We start from the raw sequence: 25,499 nt of genomic DNA on the forward strand, positions 1-25,499 counted from the left end.
GTTATTGAAGACCAGTTTTAGGCCGTGGTGGTCCGATAGCACGCATGGGATTATTTCTATCTTTCTGTACCTGTTGAGGCCCGTTTTTTGACCAATTATATGGTCAATTTTGGAGAAAGTGCCATGAGGAGCTGAGAATAAGGTATATCCTTTTGCTTTAGGATAGAATGTTCTATAAATATCCGTTAAGTCCATTTGGCTCATGACTTCTCTTAGTCTGTCGACATCACTGTTTAATTTCTGTTTCCATGATCTGTCCATTGATGAGAGTGGGGTGTTGAAATCTCCCACTATTATTGTGTGAGGTGCAATGTGTGTTTTGAGCTTTAGTAAGGTTTCTTTTACGTATGTAGGTGCCCTTGTATTTGGGGCATAGATATTTAGGATTGAGAGTTCATCTTGGTGGATTTTTCCTTTGATGAATATGAAGTGTCCTTCCTTATCTTTTTTGATGACTTTTAGTTGGAAATTGATTTTATTTGATATTAGAATGGCTGCTCCAGCTTGCTTCTTCTGACCATTTGCTTGGAAAGTTGTTTTCATGCTGGTATCTTCTGCTGCAACTAGGCTTCACCAATAGCTTCTCATAGACTCTCTTCATGGTGCCAAGCCTGAACTTCTTTTCTGTTGTGAGTCTTCAACTGCCACTGAGGCTGCACCATCACCGGTGCCTTTTCCTGGCCTCTCACAGTTCCAAACCTGAACTGCTCCTCATGACCCAGTCATGCCTTTAAAACAAGTACCTGGGTAAATCTTATATGTTATTAAGTCTGTCTGCCAGCACAATGTGTATATTTGAAACATAGCTTTACTGTGCTCTCGGGAAAAACTTCCCTGAAGATTTCACTTCAGTGATGCTGGTCTTTTCTTAGTAACCATTGATTATTTTTAGCTGTAGATAACCAACATCTCTTATCCCAACAACCATCTTTATTCTTGACTCTAAAGCCAGAGCCACATGGGCAAAGCTGCCAAGTTCTTCTGCTTGCTGGGACTGGAACATGGCCCCCTTGTTCTATTACATCTTCACCAGTTTTCTGTTTTCAAAAGTTTTCTGCACTATCTAAACTGGGCTGTTCAGAAATATGTTGAGTAGACTGACTTTAAACTCAGAGTTCTGCTTGTCTGTCTCTGGGGATTAGAAGCATGTACACCATGCCTGAACCTAAGCTTTTCATGATCATAATATCTCAAGATCAAGTGTATGTCATCCCAAGTCGAAATCCAGGTCAAAAGCCTGTGTCTTCCTGCCTCAAAGTCTGTATCACATGTGGGCCTTCCATTTCTAATTGCAGTTCATTCCAGATGTAGTCCTGTTTACAATTGAGAATAGCCATTACAATCTATCCTTTATAATTTTGAATATAATCATAACTGCTTATTCCAACTGAAAAAATAACCAGGTTATAATAACATCTACCATGATATAACTATCCCTTATTCGATTGCAAATACAATAAGCTTATCTGGGTGGAATCTTAGACTGATGTCACTACTCCCTCAATTCCATTTAATATCCTTAAACACATGATTTAGTTCCATTCCATTTTCTATCCTTGAACTATATATTTTGTATTTTTTTCTTTCTAAGCTTCCCATGCTTGATCAAAATTCTTTTCATAAAAGTCCAGGCTAGGATTTTTGAGATTTCCTTTGCTAATGCAATTAATCGAAATCTTTTTTCAATTTAGCCTCAGGCAGACTCTTTGTACAGGGCAAAAAGCAGCCACATTCTTCACCAAAATATCACAAAAGCAGTCTCTAGGTGGAATACTAACATTCCTTTCCTCTAAAAGTCTTGCGCCAGTACCCTGGACTGCAAATCACCCTTGGCATCAATGTCTTCCATATTTTTAATAAGATAGTCCATGAAGCCCTATTTAAAGCATTCCATTGCTTTCCAAACCCAAATACCCCAAATCCGCATTCCTCCAAACAAAAACGTGGTCATATATATCACAGCAATACCCCAATCCTGTTTCCGACATTTTCTCAGTTAGGGTTTCATTGCTATGAAGAGACACCATGACCAAAACAACTCTCACAAAGAAAACTCTAATTGGGGCTGGTTTACCTTTTCAGAGGTTCAGTTCATTAGCATCATGGTGGGAAGGATGGTAACATGGAGGCAGACTTGGTGTGCAAGAAGCAAAGAGTTTTATGTCTTAATACAAAGAGAGCAGAAGACTGGCTTCTTCAGGAAGCCAGGAGGAACTTCTCATTTCATACAAGGAAGAGCTTATGCATAGGAAACCTTAAAGCCTGCCTAAACCATGATATACTTCCTCCAACAAGGAGGCCATACCTCATAATAATGCCATTTCTCATGGGACAAACATATTTAGCCAACCACAGGTGCTATATTAAGAAAGGCCTTGTTCCTGAATCAAAAGTTGACCACATAAATAAGCACGCATATAATTTAATTTAAGCTAATATAAAGTTTTTACCATCACTACATTATTCTATTTATCTTTTACCTTAACAGATATTATTTATGGGTTAATTCATTTCAATTTTAAGGGACAGGACTAATGATGGGAAGCTTTTAATATTCTCAGTATTTGGCAAATTCATTACTCAAAATGTTAAAATGGTATGAAGATCACAACTAATAGTAAGTAGTAAAATTAATATAGTATTTTTTCTGAGCCTAATATCTCAAGCTATTCCCTACAAAGAGACAATATCATGTTTTAAATAACTCAGGGTTATTTATGAAACTGGTCATGTGTTACAAATACTGTAAAACGTTTTTGCATTAGTAATATCAACTGTGATATGAAAATCCTGAAGCTAGTGTATCACTTCTATATTTGAGACCACAAATACTTGGAGTGACTGGAGGGAATGACCTTGTAGGTTAAAATAAAGATTTGAACTCAAATTTTAGGTCATTTAGAAATGACGTGATCTACTTTGTTATTGCTTTGTTCTTGGTTTTCATGAGTTCGTCAAATAGAGTCATGTGCTCACCAAACTTGTATCATGGCTTTAACAGTCCATCAGATTCCCTGACAATAGGAGAAAAGAAGCAAAAATGTAAATAAAATTACTGACTGGGAGTCTTTCACACAATTCAGAACAAATATGAACCCTGAGCCAGGCATGGAGGAACAGTGATTTGAGATTCCTGGGTTTGATAGGCAGTTCTCAGGGATGAATCTACTTTTCATATCGTGTGACAGTGAAAATTTATTGAAGATGACAGTTTGATTGGAGGATAAAGTTATTATATTAAGCTAACAAAGAAATGGTGATGTTAAATTTTAAGCTAGATTGACCAAGGAATACAGATTGAGACATAATTCTAAACTTCCTGTAACACATTTAAATTATAAGTGGCTTTTTTTCATATATGATTATGAAGTAAAGTAAAAGGCCAAGATATACATTTGAAGGATGTTTAGGTAAATAGCATGTACTGCATGAGATAAGATACTACAAGTGACGATAGGTAGATATCTATCATCTTGGCTCTAGATGTTGAGGAATTTGGAGAGATTATGAGGAATCACAAAAAAAGAAAAAGTAACAACCTTGGAGCTCTGCAATAAACAGTCATGATATCTTGTGAGCCAAAAGAAACTTTTCAAAATAAAAAGTTAACCATATCAAAATCTGTAGATAATATTCCCACTGTATGAGTTGAGGAATGAAAACAACTATTGGATTAACCAACTTAGACATTATTTTTCAGCCATCACCTCCCCCCCCCCACCCCAAACCCACAGGCATACTTTTTTTTTTTAAATTCTATTTTTTATTTCTGGGTAAGTTGGAACACACCTTTAATCCCAGCACTTTGGAGGCAGAGGCAAGCCAATCTCTGAGAGGTCAGCCTAGTCTATATAATAAATTCCAGGCCAACCAAAGATATATATATTCTGAGACATTGTCTTAAAAATAAAATCCAGATTTTCTTTTTTCTTAGTTTTAACAGTTTATTATGATTATTATTTTAAAAATGTGAAACCATTAAACCTTGTAGAAATAAGTCTGCACAAACCAAACGTAATTTAACACAAATAAGTAGAGTGTGTGAGATCTTTATGATTCAGGCACATCTTCATTATGCTATAGCAGTCAAGTTATCCCTTACTTCAGTTGGGGTAAGCCTCCTAAACCCAGCTTCATTGAAGATCTCAACTTCTATGTTATCTTCTGTCATTTGCCCTTCAAGGCTTTCCTTTAGGGTTAAGATGACTGTATGAATGGCATCTTCCAGTTCTTGGTCTTCATTATATCTTTTCTTAAGGAAAGTTTTCCCATTCACGTAGTTCTTTTCCATTGCTGTGGCCTTCCAGGCAAAGTAAGCTCCAGATGGATCTGACTGAAATAAATATGGTTCGCCCTCATTCCACCCACAAATAAGTAAAGAAACACCAAATGGACGAACACCACCTGACTGGATATACTCTTGCATCACAGATGTACCAGCTGGGCTATGGAAATGGGTTCTTGGTAAACAAGATCGCATTGCTGAGCAAGTTTCCAAGCTCTGTGTACAAGTACTCTGTAATCTGGCTTGTGCCACCATATATCAAACTGATGTGTTTGGTTATTAGCTCCACTTTATGTACACTCCTTTCATCTATAAGATGGATTTCTGTTCTTTCTCAGTTGCTAATACCACACCATTTGCAGCTTTAATTCCCACTGAAGGGGCCCCTCCAGCTACAGTAGCTAAAGTATATTCAGTCTGGACAAGTTTACCAGATGGCCTGAATATAGTCAGAGAGAAGTTGTAACCACACTCTGCCATCTTTATCTGGAAAGTTGGAACACCAAAGTCCAGATTTTCAATTGCATCAGTCTCATTGCATTGACATAAAACAGTATAGATGATTAACAGGTTGATTACCACAGAAACTTTTGTTGTGCGTTTAACCCTAATTATCAGGCCACAAAGGTTTAAGGAATATATAAACCATGTGTGATATAAAGGCCTTATTGTGTGTGTGTGTGTGTGTGTGTGTGTGTGTGTGTGTGTGCACGCATGTGCGTATGTGATAGGTACTCATTTTATAGTTTACAGCCATCATAAGATTGTCTCAACCTCCTATGCTGTTATTACGGGTACATACCCCAAAGTCTGCCATATTTGAATTTCTATTTAAGCAAATTATAAAATAAAGATGAGAAATCTTGGATAAATTATTTTAGGTAATTATTGTTAAAATCTTTACGTGTGACAAAAATAATGTGCTCTTGGCTTTTATTTCTTATGTGTATGTGTGTTTGGGGGGGCACCTGTGCATACACATGCAAGAGCCCACAGAGACCAGAAGAAGGCACTGGATCCTCTGGAGCAGGAGTCCCAGGTAATTGTGAACCACCCAACATGGATGCTGGAATGCTGGGAACTGGATTTGACTCTTTTGCAAGACTAGTACATAATCTTAACTATTGTGCCATTTCTCCAGCCTCATGATTAAGCTCCCAAAAAAGCACTTGTGTTTTATAAATAAAGAGTAAAATATTGTGGATGAAATGATACAAGGCTCGGGATTTACTTCAAAACTAACCAGAAGTCCCAGAAAGTAGAAGCACTAAACACAGCAAAATTGACCAATGAGTCTTTTACAGAAAAATCAACTAACAAGGAAAAGGCAACATATGGAGAAAGACTTGCAAATCACATATTTGATAAAGACTTAATGTCTAAAATATATAAGAAACTCACCTCACCACCAGAAAAACAGTCCAGGGCTGATGAGATAGCTTGGGTGTCAAGACCACTGGCTACTCTTCTAGAGGAAGGTTTCCATACTTTTTTTTTTAATTAACTTGAGTATTTCTTATATACATTTCGAGTGTTATTCCCTTTCCTGGTTTCCGGGCAAACATCCCCCTCCCCCCTCCCCTTCCTTATGGGTGTTCCCCTCCCAACCCTCCCCCCATTGCCGCCCTCCCCCCCATAGTCTAGTTCACGGGGGTTCAGTCTTAGCAGGACCCAGGGCTTCCCCTTCCACTGGTGCTCTTACTAGGATATTCATTGCTACCTATGGGGTCAGAGTCCAGGGTCAGTCCATGTATAGTCTTTAGGTAGTGGCTTAGTCCCTGGAAGCTCTGGTTGCTTGACATTGTTGTACATATGGGGTCTCGAGCCCCTTCAAGATCTTCCAGTTCTTTCTCTGATTCCTTCAATGGGGGACCTATTCTCAGTTCAGTGGTTTGCTGCTGCCATTCGCCTCTGTATTTGCTGTATTCTGGCTGTGTCTCTCAGGAGCGATCTACATCCGGCTCCTGTTGGTCTGCACTTCTTCCCTTCATCCATCTTGTCTAATTGGGTGGCTGTATATGTATGGGCCACATGTGGGGCAGGCTCTGAATGGGTGTTCCTTCAGTCTCTGTTTTAATCTTTGCCTCTCCCTTCCCTGCCAAGGGTATTCTTTTTCCTCATTTAAAGAAGGAGTGAAGCATTCACATTTTGATCATCCGTCTTGAGTTTCGTTTGTTCTAGGGATCTAGGGTAATTCAGGCATTTGGGCTAATAGCCACTTATCAATGAGTGCATACCATGTATGTCTTTCTGTGATTGGGTTAGCTCACTCAGGATGATATTTTCCAGTTCCAACCATTTGCCTACGAATTTCATAAACTCGTTGTTTTTGATAGCTGAGTAATATTCCATTGTGTAGATGTACCACATTTTCTGTATCCATTCCTCTGTTGAAGGGCATCTGGGTTCTTTCCAGTTTCTGGCTATTATAAATAAGGCTGCGATGAACATAGTGGAGCATGTGTCTCTTTTATATGTTGAGGCATCTTTTGAGTATATGCCCAAGAGAGGTATAGCTGGATCCTCAGGCAGTTCAATGTCCAAATTTCTGAGGAACCTCCAGACTGATTTCCAGAATGGTTTTACCAGTCTGCAATCCCACCAACAATGGAGGAGTGTTCCTCTTTCTCCACATCCTCGCCAGTCTGCTGTCACCTGAGTTTTTGATCTTAGCCATTCTCACTGGTGTGAGGTGAAATCTCAGGGTTGTTTTGATTTGCATTTCCCTTATGACTAAAGATGTTGAACATTTCTTTAGGTGTTTCTCAGCCATTCGGCATTCCTCAGCTGTGAATTCTTTGTTTAGCTCTGAACCCCATTTTTTAATAGGGTTATTTGTTTCCCTGCGGTCTAACTTCTTGAGTTCTTTGTATATTTTGGATATAAGGCCTCTATCTGTTGTAGGATTGGTAAAGATCTTTTCCCAATCTGTTGGTTGCCGTTTTGTCCTAACCACAGTGTCCTTTGCCTTACAGAAGCTTTGCAATTTTATGAGATCCCATTTGTCGATTCTTGATCTTAGAGCATAAACCATTGGTGTTTTGTTCAGGAAATTTTTTCCAGTGCCCATGTGTTCCAGATGCTTCCCTAGTTTTTCTTCTATTAGTTTGAGTGTGTCTGGTTTGATGTGGAGGTCCTATATCCACTTGGACTTAAGCTTTGTACAGGGTGATAAGCATGGATCGATCTGCATTCTTCTACATGTTGCCCTCCAGTTGAACCAGCACCATTTGTTGAAAATGCTATCTTTTTTCCAGTGGATGGTTTTGGCTCCTTTGTCAAAAATCAAGTGACCATAGGAGTGTGGGTTCATTTCTGGGTCTTCAATTCTATTCCATTGGTCTATCTGTCTGTCTCTGTACCAATACCATGCAGTTTTTATCACTATTGCTCTGTAATACTGCTTGAGTTAAGGGATAGTGATTCCCCCTGAAGTCCTTTTATTGTTGAGGATAGCTTTAGCTATCCTGGGTTTTTTGTTATTCCAGATGAATTTGCAAATTGTTCTGTCTAACTCTTTGAAGAAATGGATTGGTATTTTGATGGGGATTGCATTGAATCTGTAGATTGCTTTTGGTAAAATGGCCATTTTTAATATATTAATCCTGCCAATCCATGAGCATGGGAGATCTTTCCATCTTCTGAGGTCTTCTTCAATTTCTTTCCTCAGTGTCCTGAAGTTCTTATTGTACAGATCTTTTACTTGCTTGGTTAAAGTCACACCGAGGTACTTTATATTATTTGGGTCTATTATGAAGGGTGTCGTTTCCCTAATTTCTTTCTCGGCTTGTTTCTCTTTTGTATAGAGGAAGGCAACTGATTTATTTGAGTTAATTTTATACCCAGCCACTTTGCTGAAGTTGTTTATCAGCTTTAGTAGTTCTCTGGTGGAACTTTTGGGATCACTTAAATATACTATCATATCATCTGCAAATAGTGATATTTTGACCTCTTCTTTTCCAATCTGTATCCCCTTGATCTCCTTTTGTTGTCTGATTGCTCTGGCTAGAACTTCAAGAACTATATTGAATAAGTAGGGAGAGAGTGGGCAGCCTTGTCTAGTCCCTGATTTTAGTGGGATTGCTTCAAGTTTCTCTCCATTTAGTTTAATGTTAGCAATTGGTTTGCTGTATATGGCTTTTACTATGTTTAGGTATGGGCCTTGAATTCCTATTCTTTCCAGGACTTTTATCATGAAGGGGTGTTGAATTTTGTCAAATGATTTCTCAGCATCTAATGAAATGATCATGTGGTTCTGTTCTTTCAGTTTGTTTATATAATGGATCACGTTGATGGTTTTCCGTATATTAAACCATCCCTGCATGCCTGGGATGAAGCCTACTTGATCATGGTGGATGATTGTTTTGATGTGCTCTTGAACTCGGTTTGCCAGAATTTTATTGAGTATTTTTGCGTCGATATTCATAAGGGAAATTGGTCTGAAGTTCTCTTTCTTTGTTGTGTCTTTGTGTGGTTTAGGTATAAGAGTAATTGTGGCTTCATAGAAGGTATGTGGTAGTGATCCATCTGTTTCAATTTTGTGGGATCGTTTGGATAATATTGGTATGAGGTCTTCTATGAAGGTTTGATAGAATTCTGCACTAAACCGGTCTGGACCTGGGCTCTTTTTGGTTGGGAGACCTTTAATGACTGCTTCTATTTCCTTAGGAGTTATGGGGTTGTTTAACTGGTTTATCTGTTCCTGATTTAACTTGATACCTGGTATCTGTCTAGGAAATTGTCCATTTCCTGAAGATTTTCACGTTTTGTTGAATATAGGTTTTTATAGTAAGATCTGATGATTTTTTGAATTTCCTCTGAATCTGTAGTTATGTCTCCCTTTTCATTTCTGATTTTGTTAATTTGGATGCACTCTCTGTGTCCTCTCGTTAGTCTGGCTAAGGGTTTATCTATCTTGTTGATTTTCTCAAAGAACCAACCTTTGGTTCTGTTGATTCTTTCTATGGTCCTTTTTGTTTCTACTTGGTTGATTTCAGCTCTGAGTTTGATTATTTCCTGCCTTCTACTCCTCCTGGGTGTATTTGCTTCTTTTTGTTCTAGAGCTTTTAGGTGTGCTGTCAAGCTGCTGACATATGCTCTTTCCTGTTTCTTTCTGCAGGCACTCAGCGCTATGAGTTTTCCTCTTAGCACAGCTTTCATTGTGTCCCATAAGTTTGGGTATGTTGTACCTTCATTTTCATTAAATTCTAAAAAGTTTTTAATTTCTTTCTTTATTTCTTCCTTGACCAGGTTATCATTGAGTAGAGCATTGTTCAATTTCCACGTATATGTGGGCATTCTTCCCTTATTGTTATTGAAGACCAGTTTTAGGCCGTGGTGGTCCGATAGCACGCATGGGATTATTTCTATCTTTCTGTACCTGTTGAGGCCCGTTTTTTGACCAATTATATGGTCAATTTTGGAGAAAGTACCATGAGGAGCTGAGAAGAAGTTATATCCTTTTGCTTTAGGATAGAATGTTCTATAAATATCCGTTAAGTCAATTTGGCTCATGACTTCTCTTAGTCTGTCGACATCACTGTTTAATTTCTGTTTCCATGATCTGTCCATTGATGAGAGTGGGGTGTTGAAATCTCCCACTATTATTGTGTGAGGTGCAATGTGTGCTTTGAGCTTTAGTAAGGTTTCTTTTACGTATGTAGGTGCCCTTGTATTTGGGGCATAGATATTTAGGATTGAGAGTTCATCTTGGTGGATTTTTCCTTTGATGAATATGAAGTGTCCTTTCTTATCTTTTTTGATGACTTTTAGTTGAAAATTGATTTTATTTGATATTAGAATGGCTACTCCAGCTTGCTTCTTCTGCCCATTTGCTTGGAAAGTTGTTTTCCAGCCTTTCACTCTGAGGTAATGTCTGTCTTTGTCTCTGAGGTGTGTTTCTTGTAGGCAGCAGAATGCAGGGTCCTCGTTGTGTATCCAGTTTGTTAATCTATGTCTTTTTATTGGGGAGTTGAGGCCATTGATGTTGAGAGATATTAAGGAATAGTGATTATTGCTTCCCGTTATATTCATATTCGGATGTGAGGTTATGTTTATGTGCTTTCATTCTCTTTGTTTTGTTGCCAAGACGATTAGTTTCTTGCTTCTTCTAGGGTATAGCTTGCCTCTTTATGTTGGGCTTTACCATTTATTATCCTTTGTAGTGCTGGATTTGTAGAAAGATATTGTGTAAATTTGGTTTTGTCAAGGAATATCTTGGTTTCTCCATCTATGTTAATTGAGAGTTTTGCAGGATACAGTAACCTTGGCTGGCATTTGTGTTCTCTTAGGGTCTGTATGACATCAGTCCAGGATCTTCTGGCCTTCATAGTTTCTGGCGAGAATCTGGTGTGATTCTGATAGGTCTCCCTTTATATGTTACTTGACCTTTTTCCCTTACTGCTTTTAATATTCTTTCTTTATTGTGTGCGTTTCGTGTTTTGACTATTATGTGACGGGAGGTGTTTCTTTTCTGGTCCAATCTATTTGGAGTTCTGTAGGCTTCTTGTATGCCTATGGTTATCTCTTTTTTTAGGTTAGGGAAGTTTTCTTCTATGATTTTGTTGAAGATATTTACTGGTCCTTTGAGCTGGGAGTCTTCACTCTCTTCTATACCTATTATCCTTAGGTTTGATCTTCTCATTGAGTCCTGGATTTCCTGTATGTTTTGGACCAGTAGCTTTTTCCGCTTTACATTATCTTTGACAGTTGAGTCAATGATTTCTATGGAATCTTCTGCTCCTGAGATTCTCTCTTCCATCTCTTGTATTCTGTTGGTGAAGCTTGTATCTACAGCTCCTTGTCTCCTCTTTTGGTTTTCTATATCCAGGGTTGTTTCCATGTGTTCTTTCTTGATTGCTTCTATTTCCATTTTTAATTCCTTCAACTGTTTGATTGTGTTTTCCTGGAATTCTTTCAGGGATTTTTGCGATTCTTTCAGGGATTTTTGCGATTCCTCTCTGTAGGCTTCTACTTGTTTATTAATGTTTTCCTGTGTTTCCCTAAGGGAGTTCTTCACGTCTTTCTTGAAGTCCTCCAGCATCATGATCAAATATGATTTTGAAACTAGATCTTGCTTTTCTGGTGTGTTTGGATATTCCATGTTTGTTTTGGTGGGAGAATTGGGCTCTGATGATGCCATGTAGTCTTGGTTTCTGTTGCTTGGGTTCCTGTGATTGCCTCTCGCCATCAGATTATCTCTAGTGTTACTTTGTTCTGCTATTTCTGACAGTGGCTAGACTGTCCTATAAGCCTGTGTGTCAGGACTGCTGTAGACCTGTTTTCCTCTCTTTCAGTCAGTTATGGGGACAGAGTGTTCTGCTTTTGGGCGTGTAGTTTTTCCTCTCTACAGGTCTTCAGCTGTTCCTGTCGGCCTGTGTCTTGAGTTCACCAGGCAGCTTTCTTGCAGCAGAAAAGTTGGTCTTACCTGTGGTCCCGAGGCTCAAGTTCGCTCGTGGGGTGCTGCCCACGGGCTCTCTGCAGCGGCAGCAACCAGGAAGATATGCACCGCCCCTTCCGGGAGCTTCAGTGCACCAGGGTTCCAGATGGCCTTTGGTGTTTTCCTCTGGCGTCCGAGATGTGTGTGCAGAGAGCAGTCTCTTCTGGTTTTCCAGGCTTGTCTGCCTCTCTGAAGGTTAGCTCTCCCTCCCACGGGATTTGTGTGCAGAGAACTGTTTATCCGGTCTGTTTCCTTCAGGTTCCGGTGGTGTCTCAGGCAGGGGTCCTGCCGCTCCTGGGCCCTCCCCCACGGGAGCCCAGAGGCCTTATACAGTTTCCTCTTGGGCCAGGGATGTGGGCAGGGGTGGGCAGTGTTGGTGGTCTCTTTCACTCTGTAGCCTCAGGAGTGCCTACCTGACCAGGCGGTTGGGTCTCTCTCTCACGGGGTCTGGGAGCAGAGAGCTGCTGCAGGCTGGGATCCGCGGGTCCACAGGCATTCTTAAAGCCTGATCCTAGTAGTTTTCATCCTGAAAGTAAAGAAGAATGGGAGCCCCACCTATGATCAAATGCTTCTGAAAGGTTTGGTTATAAAATAAAGGAGACAAAACAAGGAAGAAATAAGTATAGTTTGGTTTGTTAAAAACGTTGCTATATGCTCATGCCAATTTTAATGTTGAAGAAGAACTGATAGAAAGAATTGGAAAATAAAGAGAACAGGACAGAAAATAAGACTTGTATACAAGTAGATGGGTTTCTTTTCCAGTGTTTAGAGAATTTAGGTAAAGTAATGAATGCACAGTGTGAATATCTATGTGCTCTTGGTTACTCAAGGAGGTCGAGAGCTAATGCCAAGTACACAGGTAAATGAATGTTTGTATGATTCCTTTCAGTTCACATCAGCAACAGATAATGAAAATAAAATAGGTGGTAGAAGTTTTTGAATATAGGAATAGTTCTGAAAGCTTATCTTAAAGATTGAAATAGTACATAAATGTAATATGAGTCACACTTGAGATTATCTGTCAGAAATTCAAATCTCATGCAGTCAGCATTTTTTCCAGCCATGCTCACCTTAGTATGCATACACACAGAGTACACAGACATGTAGATGTAATTAAGTTGTGATTTGGATTTCTAGGGAATTTAATAAAGAGAAGACAAAATTGCAGTTTTATAGCAAAGGAGTGAGTACAAGATCAACCATGGATATTTCACTGAATAGTAACATTTTAAAAACATGGGAAGATAAAGGAGAAGGAAAGGGTAGATGATTTAAATTCAAGTTACTGTATGTAAAGAGGTCTTCAGTTTTGAAGTTTTGAAAAGAGTCAGCTAAAATGACAGGAAGTACTATTTGGAGAATGGGAGGCTAGAAAAAAATAATAGAAAAATATAGTTAACTATCAATGACTAAGTCTAGACTACAAATGAGTTAGCAGCAGAAAAATAATCTATAAAATTGGTGGATAAAAGATAAGGAAAGGGGAGTGGATAAATAGTTCAGTGGTTAAAAGCACTCAATGGTCCTTCAGAGGGACCAGATTTTAGTTCTCAAGACCCACATGGAAACTCAATAAACATCTGGAACTCTAGTGCCAAGTGACATAATGCCCTCTTTTGGCCTCCTTGGGCAACAGGGACATACATGGTACACAGAGATACACGCAGACAAAGCACCCATATACGTAAACTCAACAAATTAAATAATTAATTTAAATGTCCAGGTAAGAATCTGGAGTATTGAATGGAATCCAATGGTAGGCAATGGCATTCCCTAGATTTGTGATACTAATAGTGCTTTAGAAAGAAACAATACAAGAGCTAGACTTCAGGAAATAAGAAATTCAAGATGGGCAAGAGCAGAGGACTACAGTAAGTAGTAATGGGTAGAAGAGTATGCTCACAGGAAATTCCAAACACAGTATCCCCGAACTTTTATCACGTGAAAAAAAACTCTATCCCATGCCCCTTATCATTACTTTCAAAAGTTTTGCCCCACTTATATTTTGACACTTTGGCAAAAGCCTTACAATCCAGCAGGAGGTATTTCAAAGTGAAATAAATGGTGAAGAGGATTGAGAAGAGGGAAGGGTCCCCAGGTCTGGCTATTTAGCCTAGTGATGGCAGGAAAGTTCTCATACTCCTAAGGAAGGTTGTGCAAGGTAATTAATAGGCTATATATAACTGAGGGTTACTAGTTAGGCAGACTTAAAATCAAAATGAAATCAGAGGTCTTAGTGACAACCATTTTATTTGATAGAACTAAGGGGTATGTACAAGACAGTGACTAGTGTCAGTTGAGAGACAAGACAGTACATGATCTTTAGCACCAAAGTTCAGCAGAATGAGCCAATGAACTAGTCTATGACAAGAGGATTAAAAACAACAACAAAAATAAAAACAAAAGCCACATTGTATCAGAACTCAATTAGGACCCAGAGAGCATTAGAAGAATGCAAGGAGACAAAGATCCTCCTTTGAACCCAGGGGAAACCTTTAACTCCACTGAACGAGACTCCATCTCGAGAAAACATATAGGGAGGGTTAGAGTTCCAAACATTTTCACACATATCTAAGAGGAGCTTTTAACCCAAGCAATGGCTTATGACAAAGATCTGAACATCTGTAAGTGAGAATAACCTGCTTCTCTATGAGGCCACATACAGTGTCCCTGGAAATATACACTTTGTGTGGTAAATAGAAAAAAAAAATAAAAAGGTCTAGCTTTTCAGAGAAGTTTCCATTCTTTGCATAGATGGGTAAGTTAACCTCAACTAGTGATAAAATCAGCACAAAAACATGAATTAAAACTGAGTTTTGGCAGTATGATGTTTTGAAGAAACTGTAAATCAGAAGTATGAAACAGATGAAATTACCCACAGTGATGAAGGCAGAACATAGCGTGATCACAAGGTTTTTCAGCAAAATCAGGAGACCAAATGGTGCCACTTGGAATAACATGATTATAGTGGTAGGGCCTCCTCTTCTATCTGAGCCTAGTGTTCAGACTGTAACAGGTTCAATGGCCAACACTGCTGGAACCTTGCATAAGGACAGAGCAAGTGTATTGTCCTATATTCCATTGCATCCTGCAAGCTCCAGGTCCCCCACAGAATAATTCTTTCTAAACAGGTTGACAGGAAGATAGATAATCCTTTTCTACCTGTAAATATTTTATTATCTCTGAGCATAAGCTTTTAATGTGAAAAAGAAAGCCAAACTCATGTATGAAAAGAAGAAAAACAAAGAATAACCCCTCAATCTTCCTGAGACATCTATGGGATAAAATGGAAAACTGAAATAACAATTTCAATTGATCCATGCTAAAATTAGTAAATACTATTTACTCTATTTTAAAACAGTTTCAAACTTAGCCAGAATTTTCTTTCTAAATTTTATTTATTTTTATTTTATGGGTATGTATGACTGTCTGAATATGCAAATTATAACACATACACACGTAGGTCCAGAGACATCAGAAGAGGGCATCATATTCCCTGAAACATGAGTTATCGTGTTTGTAACAGATGAGGCAATGCTGAGAGAAATGAACCATCATCCTCTGAAATAGCAGAAAACACTCTTAACTACTGGGCCATCTCTTCAGGTCCTTTCTTCCTTCTCCGCCTCTCATCTCTCTCTCTCTCTCTCTCTCTCTCTCTCTCTCTCTCTCTCTCTCTCTCTCTCTCCTCTGCTTTTTCAACAGAGAGTTTCTTTGTGTAGCCAGGCTGGCCTTGAACTAAAAGATTTGCCTGGTCTGCTTCCTAAGTGCTGAAATTAAAGGCATGTACCAATAAGCCCCCTATTTTCTTGGTTAATAGGATGAACAAACCTAGCTATTAATAGAATATCTAATGTTTGTTAAGTTCTTAGTACTTCCTAGCAGTTAGCTACAACATCTGCACATGCTACATTCTACAGTTTCTGAGGAAGACCCTAATGAGAAGGCATAGAGTCTCCCTTTTTATTTTATAAACAAGCTGCACATCCACTGATGTTGAGTATTGTGTAGAAAGACGCACATCAAATAAGTTATGAAATCTAAGCTTCTACCCAAAATTCTTTGCTTCACAGTTTAAATCACAAGTAATCATTGCCCTTATGTTAATTCCTACCTGGATTCTAAGTTTAGAGGGATGCAAATCTATGTCATAGTGGCTGAAAACATGTTTGAGAATTAAGGAGTAGTATTTCCTACTTTTTCAGGGTAGAAAATGAAGATAGTATGAAGAACTGAGCTCAAAGCTCTTTTTCATTTGCTAGAGAATAATGAAACATAAAGGTTAGAGAAGGGAAAGTTGACATGAGGACACTTGTGTTTTATTAATGATTTTTGTATAATTTTACTGAACAAAAGATAATTTATGAAACCTGTAATAAAAAAATCAACCTCTAAACATGGTCAAATTCTACAAAAAGAGCAAGTGCTTTCTATCATTTTCAATTCTGTAATGAAAGGAAAGTCCTTTTAATCATTCCTTTATAAACACATCGCTTACTAAGTCAATGACAAACAAGCTTCAATCTGTAGAATCATAGATGTTAGGTATAAATTAATAGACTAGGAAAGATCTCCCATGATAAGGAAAACAGAATAAATAGTTATGGAAGAATGAGGCAGGGATACTGGGATGGGAGGATCAAATACAAAAGAGACAAGACAGGGATCAGGAAAGAAATTCCATATAGAGTTCCAACTGGACATCTTTTATTCTTCAGAAAATAAAGCTTCTAGTACTGAGATTGGGTTACATCTAATTGAGTTGTTGACCAAAAGGATCCCTTAGAAACCCCCCAAACAACACAGGATGCCTAAACTATAGGTTGTTCTTCTTCACTAATTTAGGCAGAAGACACCACCTACACATGTCTCAGAGCATGGAGAAGTTGAGCAGGTACCTACATAGAGATTTCACCTCTATGTTCTCTTTGATACAGAACATAGTCTGCAATCTACCAAAGGAGAAACACAAAAGCCAAACTAGCTAAAACCCCTTCAATCTGCAATGGTGTGCTGCCTACAAGACATGTTAGGGAAATGGTGGCATCAAGTTTGTGGGAGGATCCAACCAATATCTGATTTGAGTCAAGGCCCATTCCACCAGAAGGAACCCATGCCCTACACTTCTTAACTGACCAACAACCTCAGACTACACTGTACTTAGGGTAAAAGCAAATACTACTCTTCCACTAAAAGAACTTAGCAATAAAATGACTCCTAATGACATTTGACAACACTCACAGATCAATACCTTGCTTAGTCATCATCAGAGATGCTTTTCCTGAGGTAGATGGGAACAAATTACAAGATCCGCAGCCAGAGTGAGAGTCCTTGGAACATTCAGCCCTGGGATCTCTCCATCAAATTTCTTCCCTCAATGAATGATCAGAATTCTCTGTAGAAGAGAAGGCAGAAAGAGACAGAGGTGCTAGAGGACACCAGAGAAACAAGGCCTTCTAATACAGCAGTATCCATGCATCTATGATCTCACTGAGACCGGAGCAGCACACACAAAGGCAGAGTGGGTCTGCACATGATGGGGGTCCTAGAGCTGAAAAGTGAAGTGAACAAACTGTATCCCTAGGCTAGAAGCTAGGTCCAATCATAACTACTTGCAAATAAAATCTAAGTTTTCCTCAAGGGAGTCTCATTAGGGAAACAAATTACTCTTAACAGTAGGCTACATGCCCAACAGTAGATGGCCAATAGAAACAAACTCAAGGGCCACCTTGGAGGTTCCTTGTCCCATAAAGTCAAATCAAAGCTTTTGAATTTTTAAAAGTTTCTTATTTATATTATTTCTCTCATTTTACCCTACAGTTCTTTTGGACACACAACATAGAGTTTTTGAGGCGTTCTTCCGTGTGAGTACGACTGTCTCTGCATCTATATCTGCTTCTTTTGCCTTTTCATTGGCAACCTCTGGTTGAATTAGGAAAAACTTGGGGGAAGCTAAGGAGGAGGGCAACCCTGTAGGAGGACCAGCAGTCTCAACTAACCTGGACCCCAGATATCTCTCAGACACTGGATCACCAACCAGGCAGCATATACCAGCTGAGATGAGGCCTCCAACACATATACAGCAGAGGACTCCCCGGTCTGGTTTCAGTCAGAGAATGCACACCTAATCCTCAAGAGACTGGAGGCCCCAGGAATTTTAGAGATCTGGTGAGATGGATGGGGTACGGTGGAACTCTCATGATGTGGATCAGGAGGGGAAGAAGATCTGGAGTATAAAAATAAATTAATTAATTAATTAATAAAAGATTTTGAATGCCATGTTCAGCTGGTTTGAGGACCAGTACCTACTAAGCATATCTGGGCTAGACAATCTGCCTCTCCCTAAGACAAGTCCCCTGACCTCAATCCCTGGGGCCAGTGAACTTGCCTGAGGGCAGCTTTCTAATAAAACCTGCCTTTAATATAATCTCTTTAAAAAGGAAACCAAAAAATAAAACAACAACAACAAAGAACATTGTCTATCCTAAAAATTATGCGTGGGTGCACAAGGCAGTTGGATTCTTCTATTTCTCATCCAAGGCAGGCAGCCTTCCGACAGAGCCCTGGGCCAGGAGGATGGAGCAGGTACAAAGAGAAAGCAGTACAGATCCTGCATCACTGGAGGATGCAGTTCTCATTACCAAAAAGTCACTGCTCCACCACGCTTTGCAAATCTGCCCCTCTTCTTCAGCATGATGCACTGGTTCAAAGCAGAAAATCAGAACTGTACTAATGAGTGTGAATTTTACTAAAGAAATTCAGAGTTCACTCTATCTTACGTGTAGGGAATATATGTAAATTTTAAATACGTATTTAAACTCTAATACCGAGACGCTGGTACAGATATGCAGAAGAGGTGCTGCAGGATTTTCAGTTTCGTAAAACTGTTTTGATTTTTATCCTTTCCCTGTAACATCTGGCAGACTATCGGAAAGATAAAACGATCATTTTACTGAGTTTTTTTCAAAGTTGGATTTATTTTTTGCATTTATGTCCAATAAATAGATGCACAAGCCTTCACTTCATGGGAGCAAGAGTTTTCTTGAAGCCTGTGACACACAGCAGAGTGACAGCAGAGAAGAATGATTTTCCAAACTCTTCATCTCAAGATTCGGTATTCAAGGTGATAAAAGCGTTAATTAGCTTGATTCGTTATTTCAAATCTTAACATCTCTATCAATCCATTAAATTGGGTACAAATAATTTTCCGTTTTATACTAATAATGTATGTTCTATAAGTCAGAATTAGAAGTGATGATGGCACTGAGGTTCTATTTGATGGTCCCAGGACCACAGAATGCTAAGAGAAAGAGGGCAGTTTCTCCAAGGAAAGGTTTTATTTTTGCAATGGTGAAATGTGAAATTTTTCTAGAATGCGTTTATACACTACAAAACAATGAATGGACTTTCTAAATGAATCATTCATATATATATATATACATATATATACATATATAATGTATAATTTGGTTTTTATTTCTAGAAAGCTACCAGAATAACTAGCACACTGTGATTAAGTTAAAGGCAGCTACACAATTCCTTCTACATAGAGTTCCAGTCTATTTCCCTCACCATTGCAACTGAGATGGCCTATGAATTTTTTGAGTAATATAGCCAGCATAAGGGCTGGTATATCAAGCCTCTCCTGGCCTTATCTGTAGGTAAACTGGCTATCATCTTCATGACTTCCTAAATTGAAAGTTAACTAAGAACTCAATCACTATTAGCCACTCTAGTCTAAAGAAGACCAAATTAACCATGTAGAGATTTTTTAAATTAAAATATTCTTATTTTACCTCTCAAATGCCTCATCTGTCAAACATTCAAGTTATTTCATCTCAAGTTGCAGCACTATAAAACAGAAATAAGTCATCTTGATCACTCCATGTACAACTTAAAATATAAAACTTCACGAAACAATGAGTATTATTATTTCAAATAAGTTCAGGGTGTGTTTATTACACTGCAATAAACAGAACAAATTACAAACTAGACTGATAATTCAGAACCTAACTCTTGGTGGAAGAACAAGTGAATCTGTAACAGACAGCAGCAAGATCTTAGGAGGGATAACAGCTATACAGGAACAAGTAAAGGCAAGGCAAAAGAAAATCTAGCAGGTTCTGAAAGGCAAAAATCCCCAGCACTTTCCAAGAAGCATGTCTTTCTGAAAAGGTCGGGATTCAAAAGCTAAACTTCAGACAGTCACCACTGCAGAGCAGTTGCATAGGTATAGAGGGAGACAAGAATGTTGGGTGAGGTCTGAGGGTAGTGAGGCAGGCAGGACCCTCCACAGTATCAAAATACCTAAAGCTACAAATTGAAGAGAAACGACTCAAAATAGAACATTCCTCTGGCAGTGTGAAAACTCTTAGATGTCAAAGAGAAGGACGGTTTAGATTCTAGTCAAAGAGAACAAGGTAGTTGGTTCTCAGAGAGCATCCAGTACACACACACACACACACACACACACACACACACACACACACACACAGAGAGAGAGAGAGAGAGAGAGAGAGAGAGAGAGAGAGAGAGAGATGTCTCTTATTTTTCTCAACAGAACACAGTAAAACCTAAGAAGTATGGAGTTAGGAAGCTGGAAAACAATCTTAACCTTCATCTCTGTGTCTCTTAGGACCCAGAAGACTCATCACTTTAAAATGAATAATTCTTCAGAGAAATTCATCTACTGTTTTCTGGTAGGGGGTTGTACATTTCTAGTTTGGATATAATACTAGCATCAGTATAATTGAGTACTATTCCTTTAACTGCAAATGAGGATAATGTGATCCATCAGTGCATGAACTATGGAATAATTGCATATTGAATGAAAGAAAAGGGACGAGACAGGGAGGAAATGAATGTGATACAAGGATGTCAGAGGTATCCTAGTGTAGCAGGAAACATAACACATCAAGATAGCTAAATAGAAACTGGAGGAAGAACAGTACCAACCACCAGACCCACCAGAGCACTTGGGACTAAACCACCAACCAAAGAGTACCCATGAAGGGACCCATGGCTCCAGCCGTGTATGTAGCAGAGAATGGCCTTGTCAGGCATCTATTGGTCCTGGAACGGCTCGATGCCCCAGTGTAGGGGAATGCCAGGGCAGGGAGGCAGGAGGGAGTGGATGGGTAGGTGAAGGAACACCCTCATAGAAGCATGGAGGAGGGGCATGAGATGGGGGGTTCCCGAGGGGGAAAGAGAATAAATTTGAAACATAAAAAAAAATAAAATTTCCAATATAAAACAAAAACTGGAAGCTTTGTATTGAAAATATTGCCTCAGACTGATGGTTTATTTTCTCATTTAATAAAGTGTGTAGTTCCTACTCTTCCCATCACCAGGAAGCAGAAACAACTCTATCCAATCTCTCAAACCTGATTCTTACCTCTTGGAAAAGTGGAACATCTTATAGGGCAAGAACTGAACATGATAATTCTGTTTTCTTGCTATTTCTGAAAGCAGGAATTTAGATAAGACATCTCAAAACCTGTCAAAAGGCTGAAGGGCACCTAAGGTAGTTTGGCAGATGAAACCTAGACGTTTCTGAACATCAGAAAGCAACTGAGCAACACATCTCAAACTATTGATCAAAATAATCAACTTTCAATAATGATAGATCACCAATTAGGAAGCATGAAATCCTTGTGCTCACAGATAAGCATAGGAAAATCAAGAATGTTAAACTCAGAAGGTAGACTCTTTAAAGACAGCAATATATAAACCCATTTTCTGCCCAAAAGATTGGGATTATATGTGGCTAATAGCTCAGTGATATCTGCACTGTATGGCTAGGCCACACTGGTTCTCATTATCATGAGTATTGTTCACCTTAAGCCTTCTTTCTCAGTTAATCAATAAGACCTAACTTTATCATATGTATTTCACAAGAGTTTTAATGAAATCATGTTTTAAGCTGCCCATAACTTTTTAGACGGGATTAAGTTAATTATCATGAAGAAACTTTTTCTCAAATTCTGCTGTGATTAATATAAACTAAAATAAACTACCAAGTATCAGACTCCTAAAGTTTAAAATGATACCAGCTACTAAGTCATATTAAACTGAAATTTCTCATACATTTTCCTCTTCAGAATTGACACTCTGTTGTGTTTGTGGAGAGCCCACATACACCAAGTCAGTACACTGAACATTCACAAAGGCAAGAATGAATCCTTTATTTCTTCTTTTATTAAGTATACCTAGAGATAACTAAATAGTTAAAAGATTCTTCATTTAAATATATATCACAGTTAATATGTACTTTAAAAAAGTAGAATAAGAAAAAACTATTCCTCAAGCCCCAGCTATACCACTCCTGGGTATATAACAACAACAACAACAACAAAAAAAAGATTCCACTGTACCACAAGGACACTTGCTCCTCTGTGTTCATTGCAGTATTATTCATAATAGCCAGAAACCGGAAACAACTCAAATGTCCCTCAATCAAAGAATGGAAAAAGAAAATGTGGTATGATTGCACGATAATCCACAGATCCAAAGAAGCTAAGTAACAAGAAGATCCAAGGGAGGAGGCTTGAATCTCACTCAAATCGGAATATAAGATATACATGAGAAGTGGATGGAGAGAGGGAACTGGGTAGGAGAGGTGGTAGGGAGGGGAACAGAGGTTGGAATCAGGTATGGGGAGAACAGGGGGAATGAGATGACTGGGAGAGAGAAGGGAAAGGGAGCATCTCTAGGACAAGTCAGAGACATGGGATAGGGGAGGTTCCTGGGAAGATATGGAGGTTACCCTATCTGAGACTCCTAGCAACTGGGGATATGGAGCCTGAAGTAGCCACCTCTCATAGCCAGACAGGACTTCCAGTGGAGAGAGATGGGCATCAACACACCCACAAAATCTGACTTTAATTTTGCCCTGCCTACAAAAATGTGCAGGGATAAATATGGAGAGGAAATTGAGAGAATGGCCAATCAGTGCCTGGCCCAACCTGAGATTCATCTTATGGGAAAGGCCAAGCCTATCACTATAAATGATACTATGCTATGCTTGCACACAGGAGTCTGGTACAACTGTCACCTGAGAGGTCTCATCCAGCAGCTGACAGAAGCACAGGCAGAGTCCCATAGCCAAACATTAGGCAGAATTCAGGGGATCTTGTGGAAAAATCAGGGAAGGACTGGGAACACAGAATGATCAAGGGACACCATGAGAAGATCCACATAGTCAACTAATCTGGGCCTATGTGGAGTCACAGAGACTGAACCACCAACCAAAGAGCTTGCATGAACTGAACTTAGGCTCCCTACACATATGTATCAAATGTGTAGCCTTTTTTTCATGTGGGCCCGTAACATTTGGAGCAAGGGCTGTCTCTGACTTCACTGGGACCCTGTTGTTATCCTTTGGATCTATTTCCCCTAGCTGAGCTGCCTTGTCTGACCTCAATGGGACAGGATGGACTCACTTAGTCCTGCTGAGACATGATTGCCATGGCAGATTGATACAGAAGTAGAGGGGTGTCTTCCCTTCTTTGAGGAAAGAGGGAGGGGGAATGAAGGGGCCTGGGAGGGTGGGACTGGAAGAGAGGAGGGAGGGGAACTGGGATCATGGTGTAAAGTGAATAAATAATAAATTAATGAAACAAAAGTGGAATGAGAAAAATTACTATTTTGTAAGTCCTGGTGAAAGAACAATTCAAGACAATGATTAGTAGTGCATCATGAAAACATTATACTACAGGCTTTTGGAAAGATTTAAAAATGAATGAATGGGCTTTAAACTCCTCAAACTTCACTAATAAAACTTATCAAACACACAATAACACATTTCAATCCTACTTAAGCAATTTAGTTGGACATTACACTAGAATCTATTGTTTCCCTTGGGAAAATAAGCTTGAGTTTAATCAACCCTCTAAGGAAAACTTTAACAAAATAGGAAAAGGTGAATATTTTTGAAAATAGCATAAAATTCAAATAATCTAATTCCGAAGTTATAGGAAATTTTGTTACAAATGACCTACCTTATATAATATTAAATGGTAAAAGAAGGTATGGTATTTAAAACCAAGATTTTTTTTGATTTTTTTTTATTACTTTAAGTATTTCTTATTTACATTTCAAGTGTTATTCCCTTTCCTGGTTTCTGGGCCAACATCCCCCTAACTCCTCCCCCTCCCCTTCTTCATGGGTGTTCCCCTCCCCATCCTCCCCCCATTGCCACCCTCCCCCCAACAATCATGTTCACTGGGGGTTCAGTATTAGCAGGACCAAGGGCTTCCCCTTCCACTGGTGATCTTACTAGGATATTCATTGCTACCTCTGAGGTCAGAGTCCAGGGTCAGTCCATGTATATTCTTTAGGTAGTGACTTAGTTCTTGGAAGCTCTGGTTGCTTGGCATTGTTGTTCATAAGGGGTCTCAAGCCCCTTCAAGCTCTTCCAGTTCTTTCTCTGATTCCTTCAACAGGGGTCCTATTCTCAGTTCAGTGGTTTGCTGCTGGCATTCGCCTCTGTATTTGCTGTATTCTGGCTGTGTCTCTCAGGAGAGATCTATATCCGGCTCCTGTTGGCCGGCACTTCTTTGCTTCATCCATCTTGTCTAATTGGGTGGCTGTTTATGTATGGGCCACATGTGGGGCAGGCTCTGAATGGCTTCTGTCTCTGTTTAATCTTTGCCTCTCTATTCCCTGCCAAGGGTATTCTTGTTCCCCTTTTAAAGAAGGAGTGAAGCATTCACATTTTGATCATCTGTCTTGAGTTTCATGTGTTCTATGCATCTAGGGTAATTCAAGCATTTGGGCTAATAGCCACTTATCAATGAGTGCATACCATGTATGTCTTTCTGTGATTGGGTTAGCTCACTCAGGATGATATTTTCCAGTTCCAACCATTTGCCTACGAATTTCATAAAGTCATTGTTTTTGATAGCTGAGTAATATTCCATTGTGTAGATGTACCACATTTTCTGTATCCATTCCTCTGTTGAAGGGCATCTGGGTTCTTTCCAGATTCTGGCTATTATAAATAAGGCTGCTATGAACATAGTGGAACACGTGTCTTTTTTATATGTTGGGGCATCTTTTGGGTATATGCCCAAGAGAGGTATAGCTGGATCCTCAGGTAGTTCAATGTCCAATTTTCTGAGGAACCTCCAGACTGATTTCCAGAATGGTTGTACCAGTCTGCAATCCCACCAACAATGGAGGAGTGTTCCTCTTTCTCCACATCCTCGCCAGCATTTGTTGTCACCTGAGTTTTTGATCTTAGCCATTCTTGCTGGTGTGAGGTAAAATCTCAGGGTTGTTTTGATTTGCATTTCCCTTATGACTAAAGATGTTGAACATTTCTTTAGGTGTTTCTCAGCCATTCGGCATTCCTCAGCTGTGAATTCTTTGTTTAGTTCTGAACCCCATTTTTTAATAGGGTTATTTGTCTCCCTGCGGTCTAACTTCTTGAGTTCTTTGTATATTTTGGATATAAGCCCTCTATCTGTTGTAGGATTGGTAAAGATCTTTTCCCAATCTGTTAGTTGCCGTTTTGTCCTAACCACAGTGTCCTTTGCCTTACAGAAGCTTTGCAATTTTATGAGATCCCATTTGTCGATTCTTGATCTTAGAGCATAAGCCATTGGTGTTTTGTTCAGGAAATTTTTTCCAGTGCCCATGTGTTCGAGATGCTGCCCTAGTTTTTCTTCTATTAGTTTGAGTGTATCTATAAAACCAAGATTTTGAGACAATACATGAGTTGTGATGTGAGGACATCAATGTAAATAACTTAAACAATTGAAACAACAGAGAGCA

At 39.1% G+C, this 25,499-nt stretch overlaps 1 pseudogene; it reads right to left on the reverse strand.

Moving 5' to 3' along the window:
• Nucleotides 1-4,072: 4,072 nt before the first annotated feature.
• Nucleotides 4,073-4,804, reverse strand: Psma2-ps1 (proteasome 20S subunit alpha 2, pseudogene 1; annotated as a pseudogene).
• Between the last annotated feature and the right edge of the window lie 20,695 nt (nucleotides 4,805-25,499).

The sequence above is a fragment of the Rattus norvegicus genome, chromosome 4 (assembly GCF_021556685.1).
Source record: "Rattus norvegicus strain SHRSP/BbbUtx chromosome 4, alternate assembly SHRSP_T2T, whole genome shotgun sequence".
In the NCBI taxonomy this organism is placed as follows: domain Eukaryota; kingdom Metazoa; phylum Chordata; class Mammalia; order Rodentia; family Muridae; genus Rattus; species Rattus norvegicus.